This window comes from Rhagoletis zephyria, unplaced genomic scaffold, assembly GCF_001687245.7.
Source record: "Rhagoletis zephyria isolate East Lansing unplaced genomic scaffold, Rhagoletis_zephyria_1.1 Rzeph_scaffold_01939, whole genome shotgun sequence".
In the NCBI taxonomy this organism is placed as follows: Eukaryota; Metazoa; Arthropoda; class Insecta; order Diptera; family Tephritidae; genus Rhagoletis; species Rhagoletis zephyria.
The window spans coordinates 66,038-75,696 of NW_016159023.1; positions in this window are offsets into that span (position 1 = coordinate 66,038).

A 9,659-nucleotide genomic window follows, 5' to 3' on the forward strand; every position below is an offset into this window, starting at 1 on the left:
TTTACCTGAAAATTTTTTGTTTATCAGTGAGCTCACCCCCCCACCTACCTTCCCCTAAAGTTTGGCACGTTACTTCTGGGACACCCTGTATATGACATACATTCATCACGTAAATAAAGACGCCTAAACGTATACCACAAGTCTGTTTCTTTTCGGGTTGTATCTTTCAAGGATTTGTGCAAAGAAGTAATGTCGCAAAACTCATAAACTTCAATGGACAATATCTCAGGTTTGAAACAAGATATCTCGTTGAGTTAAACAGCATTATCAAGGGGAAATATTTTACTTTCAAATGATTTATTAAATTTACTAAAAAAACGAACTATTCTTGATGAAAATACATGACGAATATAGCAAAAAGTCAAGGGTTTCGCGTGTTTGGGCTCAAATACCTCGAAAACCTGAGCCAATCGAGCAAAACTGTTTCTGGATTCAGATTCAGCGCATCAAAAACCTTTGGAAAAATGTAAGCTGATCCCAGGGTCTGAAAAATGTCGGCCTGTGTAATCACGTCATCAAATAGGTTAATCAGGTCAAATTCATTGATAGAACCTTAACATCGTCAATGGCAGTGACTGCGCATCACAAAGATCTTATTGCAAAAGTAGCTAACAATGTCAAATTAATCAAATCCATTACGATGGTCAAAGCAGGTATATCACCGAAAAATGCTGTAAACTTGTATAAAAGCTTGGTAAGGTCGAAATTACCTAAAACCTTGGAGCCAAAAATCAAGGTAGTTCAAAACAATACGTTGCGTATATGTTTGGGTCTAACTCCCTCTACCCCTACCCACAACATATATGTATTGGCATATGAAATGGAGCCTAAGGAAAGAGAAAAACTGCTCATAGCTTGGGAACTAATTAAGTTGAAACTCATTAACAATATGGTCTATAGCAACATAAAGAGTAGTAAACAGCTGAACTCCAGTTATTCCTCTGTTTTCTACCAATTTAAAAATATTATGGAAAAAGTATGCACAGATTCTAATTACATAAAAAATGAACAGTTCAAAGTTATCAAAAATGTTCTAGTAGGCAGGAAGGCAGATACTGCCAAGCAACTGATTATTTCGGATTACAGACGGCAAGTAAATGAATACAGGGAAAGGAATTATACAATTTTTGCTACTGATGCATCAGGAGGGATATGTTCCATGGGGTGTGGTGTTTACAACGCCACACTAAAACAGAATTTCTTTTTAGCACTAACTTTTTAACATCATCTGCTTTCTGTGAACTGTGGGCTATAGCGAAAGCAATTGACAACGCGGTAGGAGACAACTTCAAAGACATCGTAATATTCACGGACAGTCTAACAGCATGTCACTTACTTGAGAAACATCAATCATATAATTATATTGTTGCAAGAATTCACTCAAATTTGAACGAACATAACATAAGATGCAATATAATTTGGACCCCTGCTCATGTGGGCATCCAAATGAACGAAAGAGCTGACAACCTAGCAAAATGGGCAACTGATGTGGGAGCCCCAATCGACCCTCTTTTGACACCTGAAGAAGCAATTAGACAAATTGAGACCTTACTAAGAGAGGAGTGGAACAGTAGATACAAGGTACTATCGCAAGACAAAGGTAGAACCTTTGCCGCTTTCTTCCCTGACATTCCCAAAAGGCCATGGTATCTTCACTAAATCCCAAAGAAATTAAAATAACTAACCGACTAATTACGGGCCACACGTATGATAAAGAGTATCTCCACAAAATTAAAGTTGTTAACTCGAACATCCAGAGCGTACTTAAATTATGGAGCGAACACTTTTCCGCCCTACTAAATGGTAGCAGCACGGAAAGTTGTGGAGAAGAAGAACCCGAGCCCGCAGTCGATGACGACGGAGTCGACGTTCCACCGCTTGACTATGGCGAGGTACGTATAGCAATAACGCGGCTGAAAAACAACAAAGCTGCTGGAGCTGACAGCCTGCCAGCTGAGCTATTCAAGTACGGCGGCGAGGAGTTGATAAGGTGCATGCATCAACTCTTGTGCAGAATATGGTCAGATGAACGCATGCCCGACGACTGGAATTTAAGTGTGCTCTGCCCAATCCACAAGAAAGGTGACCCCGCCATTCGCGCCGACTACCGCGGGATCAGCCTTCCAAGCATAGGTTACAAGGTGTTATCAAGCGTATTGTGTGAAAGACTGAAGCCCACCGTCAACGAGCTGATTGGGCCTTATGAGTGTGGCTTTCGACATGGCAAATCCACCATAGATCAGGTATTCACAATACGCCAAATCTTGGAAAAGACCCGCGAGAAAAGGATCAACACTCACCACCTGTTTGTCGACTTTAAAGCCGCTTTTGACAGCTCCGTCAGAATTGGGAAAGACCTCTCCGAGCCGTTCCTCACCAAACGGGGTTTCAGACAGAGCGACTCCCTTTCATGTGACTTCTTTAATCTGATGTTGGAGAAGATAATAAGAGCTGCAGAACTGAACCGCTCAGGAACAATTTACTACAAGAGCGTGCAATTGCTGGCTTATGCTTCAGGAACAATTTACATTGGTAACAAAAACTGCGAAGTCTGTTCTGCCTTTTCCAAGTTGGTTAGGGAAGCAAAGCGAATGGGTCTGGTGGTAAACAAGGACAAGGCGAAGTATCTCCTATCATCAAACAAACAGTCAGCACATTCGCGCCTTGGCACCCACGTCACTGTTGACAGTTACAATTTCGAGAAAGTAGAGAATTTCGTTTACTTGGGAACCAGCATTAACACCGATAATAATGTCAGCATTGAAATCCAACGTAGAATCACTCTTGCCAACAAGTGCTACTTTGGACTGAGTAGGCAATTCAGGAGTAAAGTCCTCTCTCGAAGTACGAAAACCACGCTCTATAAGTCACTCATCATGCCCGTGCTGGTATATGGCGCAGAAGCATGGACAATGACCACATCCGATGAGGCTGTTCTTGGAGTATTTGAGAGAAAGATTTTGCGGAAGATTTACGGGCCTTTACGCGTTGGCGACGGCGAGTACCGCAGACGATGTTACGATGAGCTGTATGAGCTTTACAACGACATGGACATAGTTCAGCGAATTAAAATACAGCGGCTCCGCTGGTTTGGCCATGTCGTTCGAATGGACACCGATGCTCCAGCTCTGAAAGTATTCAAGTCGGAACCCGCTGGTGCTAGCAGAGGAAGAGGGAGGCGCCCACTGTGGAAAGATCAGGTGGAGAAGGACTAGGCTTCACTTGGCCTTTCCAATTCGCGTCAGTTGGCACAGAGGAGAAACGACTTGCTGAACTCGGCCAAAATCGCTTAGGCGGTTACAGCGCCAAAAAAGAAGAAGAAGAACTCGAACATCTGGGATTTTTGTCATCGTTATACACATACACATACACATATTAGGAAAAATACGTTACCCCAGAGAAGATCCAATCGTGGGAAGAAAATAACACTGACACCGATGAACGCTGGGTTGAATGCTTTCGACATTGTGACCAAAAGAAGGTCCCATACAATCACATGGTGAGAATCGTATCGTATGTTCTCTGCTTACCAGGCATATCAGCTACCGTTGAACGCGTATTTTTTTTGATCAATCAGATTTGAAGCGATGAGAAATCACAACTGAAAATCGAGACATTGCGAGATCTTTTGTTTGTTCGGTACAACATTAAAATGACTTGTACGGAATTTTTCGAATTCGTAAAGAAGCAACCTCAAATGCTGAAAGAAATTGCATCAGATGGAAAATACGCGTTCAGGAAAACTACTCAAGATCGCTTATTTTCTTTGATCAATCAGATTTGAGGCGATGAGAAATCACAACTGAAAATCGAGACATTGCGAGATCTTTTGTTTGTTCGGTACAACATTAAAATGACTTGTACGGAATTTTTCGAATTCGTAAAGAAGCAACCTCAAATGCTGAAAGAAATTGCATCAGATGGAAAATACGCGTTCAGGAAAACTACTCAAGATCGCTTATTTTCTTTGATCAATCAGATTTGAGGCGATGAGAAATCACAACTGAAAATCGAGACATTGCGAGATCTTTTGTTTGTTCGGTACAACATTAAAATGACTTGTACGGAATTTTTCGAATTCGTAAAGAAGCAACCTCAAATGCTGAAAGAAATTGCATCAGATGGAAAATACGCGTTCAGGAAAACTACTCAAGATCGCTTATTTTCTTTGATCAATCAGATTTGAGGCGATGAGAAATCACAACTGAAAATCGAGACATTGCGAGATCTTTTGTTTGTTCGGTACAACATTAAAATGACTTGTACGGAATTTTTCGAATTCGTAAAGAAGCAACCTCAAATGCTGAAAGAAATTGCATCAGATGGAAAATACGCGTTCAGGAAAACTACTCAAGATCGCTTATTTTCTTTGATCAATCAGATTTGAGGCGATGAGAAATCACAACTGAAAATCGAGACATTGCGAGATCTTTTGTTTGTTCGGTACAACATTAAAATGACTTGTACGGAATTTTTCGAATTCGTAAAGAAGCAACCGCAAATGCTGAAAGAAATTTCATCAGATGGAAAATACGCGTTCAGGAAAACTACTCAAGATCGCGTATTTTCTTTGATCAATCAGATTTGAAGCAATGAGAAATCACAACTGAAAATCGAGACATTGCGAGATCTTTTGTTTGTTCGGTACAACATTAAAATGACTTGTACGGAATTTTTCGAATTCGTAAAGAAGCAACCGCAAATGCTGAAAGAAATTGCATCAGATGGAAAATACGCGTTCAGGAAAACTACTCAAGATCGCTTATTTTCTTTGATCAATCAGATTTGAGGCGATGAGAAATCACAACTGAAAATCGAGACATTGCGAGATCTTTTGTTTGTTCGGTACAACATTAAAATGACTTGTACGGAATTTTTCGAATTCGTAAAGAAGCAACCGCAAATGCTGAAAGAAATTTCATCAGATGGAAAATACGCGTTCAGGAAAACTACTCAAGATCGCGTATTTTCTTTGATCAATCAGATTTGAAGCGATGAGAAATCACAACTGAAAATCGAGACATTGCGAGATCTTTTGTTTGTTCGGTACAACATTAAAATGACTTGTACGGAATTTTTCGAATTCGTAAGGAAGCAACCTCAAATGCTGAAAGAAATTGCATCAGATGGAAAATACGCGTTCAGGAAAACTACTCAAGATCAGTGAATTGATTACATAGGCCGCCACTTTTGTAATTTAGCAGCAATTGCATTATTTCAGCTTTGAATGTATGTACCTAAATATTTCTCAATTCGCAAATAAATATGTTGAAGTTTGTACGTCAAAAATGTGTTTGAATATCGACTAATAAACAGCAATAAAATCGTTTCCAAAATTTTTTCTTTAAAATTTTGTGTTGCTACAATCTTTTGTGTACGTAAATGAGTTTTTGGAAAAGTAGTCACACTAGATATACATATATATATATTTATATAAACTTCGTTAAGAATATCTCAAAAGTTATATTTTTACAAATAAATATATTTACGTAATATACAGCTAACAAAGTAACACAGAGTTACCGATGTATAGTAGCTAGGAAAACTATTGAATTAAAAAATAAGAGTACAAAGTTTTTAAAGCGATTTAAAGACTGTTTTTACACAACCTTCTAATATAATCACCGCGTATATATTTTTATATGTAAGTCTAGTCACACAACAGGGGAAGCCAACCTCGTAATTTGCAAACTTTTTGTTTTGTTTTTGTTTTTTTTTCGTTTTGTTCAACTGCTCATTGCACACATAGAAGTGGTCTGATATACGTTGTTTTTTCCTGTTCTGTCTCGTGCTAATCATTTCAGTTTGACAATTGGAATACTCGATAAGCCGTACTGCCAAAAATCGTTACATTTTGGCAACAAATCACACATCGCAACATATACAACTAACTGAAGTCAACGCAAATATTCAAATTTTATTTTTTTTTATTATTTTTTTAATTTTTTTAGTGGAAATAAGCAACAAGAATTAACAAGGCGAACTTAGCACAGTGCGTAGGCAACTGGCTGAGTCAGTGAGATCATCGGTTCGAATCCTACTGAAAAAAGTCTGATGAGCAAATGTGGTGATTTCCGAAATAGCTATCACTTCTACCACTTTTTCAAATTAGTGTTGCTTTTCCACAATACATTTTCAGTAAAAAAAACGGCCTCGAGCTCAATTAAAATTGTTGAATAAAACCGTTATTGTAAAAATAATTTATATTTGTACGTAACAAATGGGTAATGGGTATTTCTATGCTACTTATAATTAAAAATCTAAACTAAGTCGTGTAAAAAAATGAGAAAAACGGTGATATATTGAATGCTAATTTGTGATAACTCAGCGTTAAATTGTAATAAATGTTTTGAAATGTAATACATAGACTCTCCGGCATCTAATAAGAAATATAGAATTTTGAGTATTCACAATGGTTTTGTTGCTAAATATTTTCCGTGAATTTTTTATTTAAGAATGGCTCATAAGTATTATAACATAAACAAATAAATTCACGTTTCTAACTGTGTTGGAAATTAAGTAGAATTCTAGAAACTGTTATAAAAACTTCAATATTTTAAATCAGAGTTTATAAGTATGCAGTTCTATAGCCAATTAAATTTTAATATAATTAATCGCGCTGAATTTTTATAACTCTTTTTACGCACGCTCTTGAAGGTATTCTCCTATTTAAGCAATTTCGTTTAAGATGCAAGGTTACGCTTTACTACACTAAAATTTGGCTACAAAACTAAATACTGGAAATATTTATAAAAAAACTCTGATTAAAAAGTTTTAAATTTGAAGATAGTTTTAGAGTTCTATCAAATTTGCAGCAGAGTTAGGAACTTGAATTTAAATGGTTTATGGAATATGCGACATTCTTAACGAATAATATTTAAAATGCATGACATTGAAAATTAAAAAAATTACTGCATAACTACAAACTTTTGTTTATCGTTTTTGAAGTCTGATTAAAAGATCGAAAATTTTGATGAAAAATCGTTAAATTTTCCTTTGTTTTGTATGAAGTTTGAAAACACGATTTATATGTTTTGTTTTTATCGTGATCAATTCTTTTTATAAAATAATAACAAACAAATTTTTACTCTCAATATATTGTTAATAGTAGTTCAGAGACAATTCTGAAATTTTTAGGCCGGAACTAGCGCTTTGTCAGACTGTCTCTAAATTTTGCTGCAGGGTAGAGTAGGGATGCACAGCAGAGGTGCACGCAGTCGACGGCGCGGGCAAACTGCGAGCACGCGAGCGTGCTCGGCGAGGTGAAGTGAGCTGTACGGAGATGGCATCGTATACATGTTAACCACTACACACTCATTTTCAAGTAAAAATTCGTGTATGGATATGTACTTTTGCGACAACTGAGCCAGTGTGGCATCAGGCCACCAGAAAAAGCCAATTTTTCCAAAACGAAAGCGCCAAGCTTTGATTATCATGTTTAATAATTTTTTTGATTCAGTAAAAAGTGTATATACATATCCATTTCCTCACGTTTTTATTAATAAATTAATTTGAATACATTTATAACAACGCAAAACATATCGTCGTTTAAAGTGCAAAACCGCGTATCAACAAAATGCAAAACCGCGTATCAGCAAAATGCAAAACCGCGTATGTGAATTTGTAGAAATTATTTTCTTTTTTTATAAAGCAATCGCATTTCTGGCCAGTATATTTCAGGACGAATGGATAAGGATTGAGCCAAGAGCTTGTGTGAGCAAATCCAGTTTTTGGCGGCCAATGTCAGTTACGCGGTTTTTCAGAATGACGATACGCGGTTTTGTACTTTAAGCGACGATATTTAATTTACCTATTCACATTTTATTCAGTAAATGAATTCAATCTTAATGTTAAATATGAGTGTATATTGTATACATACATACATATGTACCTACATATGCATTCGGTGTGCTTAAATTAAAAAAGCATCACTAAATACCGCACCAAGCATGGAATTCCAATTATTTTGGCTTTTTGGTTTCCCAAAAGCACTAAATTTAGTGCAAAATGCACGACCTTGGCAACAGTGAGCTGAGCACATCAATGCTCAAACAGTGATGCCAGACGAAGTATTGAGTAAATGCGCTATGTATATTTTTCTTTTAAAGCGAGGGGACTGATTTTTGGTTCTTACATAGAACACTGATAAGATTCACAAACTTATCTTAGGACTTAATTAAAATAATCAACATTATTTGTAGACGAATATATTTGTGTTCGTATGAAATAGTAGCTTATGTCGGGAGGCTGACTTTAGAAAAATGTACCATTTCCTATATTCTTTAAACAACAAGGAATTTTTTTATGAGACTTTATACGAATATTATCTTTTACGTTTATTTTCCAAGAGTTCTTCAACGACTCGGCGCCAGTGAGTCTTTCGCAATCGTATGCTGCGAATGGTTCATTATACTAAAGCCAGTCTTCCGACATAAGCTACTATTCTATACGAACACAGATATGTATACTTCCTAATAGGATTGTAAAATGCCCAATACCCAAATCCCTCGCATGAATTATTATCGGTAAAAAATTGGGTAAGCTAAAATCTGGCATCGCTGCAGCAAGTACTTTGTCACGCCAGTGAAACAGTGTTGATATTTTAGATACAATTGTACTTTTTTCAGTACAAATAATTTTCAAAAGTACAAAAGTACAATTTGCCGATTTTAAGTACAATGTCAACATCAAAAATACTTTTTGCACCAAACGCTCAAATCTCTTCTAGAACTTTGATTCCTACTCCGTTTACATTTAAGTAAATGGATATACCTATATTTCATATTTGCTACAAAACGAAATTATGAATTGTAATTTTGAATGTAAACGTGATTGTGAACAGTAATATTAGTGATGTGCGTTATGGTGATTGCGATTTCTTATCACCGGCGGGGGAAATATCCCTCATCGCTATTTATTTTGACAAAATCTTTGGAAATGCAATTCACCTAATGGCGATCCTGCAGAAATAGAAGTAATTGAGCAATTCGGGGGTTGAAAGTAAAAAAATTTATGTAAATTCCATGCGTTGAAATTATAAATTTCTCTTGAGGATTTCCATTTTATCGATAGTGATCTCATTTTATGTTCATTAATATGAACTGACCTATATAGTGTATTCAAGTTTTATCATCATTGTCTTCATCTTTGACAAAATTACACGGTCACCCGCTATTTATTTTATTTTTTTTTTAATAATTTTAATTATTTTTTTATACAATTGTAGCTCATTGTCGAACAAAAACCTTGCAAATAAATCGAAACTTGAAAGAATGAAAAAAATCAACAAAGTTTCATCAAAATTTCACTGTTTTTGTTCAGAATTTGTAGACTTGTTTCGGGTTAACATTTTTGTAGCCCATTCATTCTAGTATAATAAGGTACACGTTTGAAGTGTCTAGAAAATATGATTGATTTTTGGAATTTTTCTGTTTGCGGTGTTGCGCACCGTCTTCCATATAACGAACGTTCGCATTTTATGTTACATGAATGAATGCGCGTGTAGCGTTGTTGATTTTTATTCCAATATTTTAAATTAAGCTTTATTTTATAGTTTTTGTTAGACAATGATAAATGATGTACACAAATTTCAGTATGGAAGAAAATGTGCAACACCTTCAACGAAAAAAGTTCTCAAAAATCTACGCGAATTGAATGTA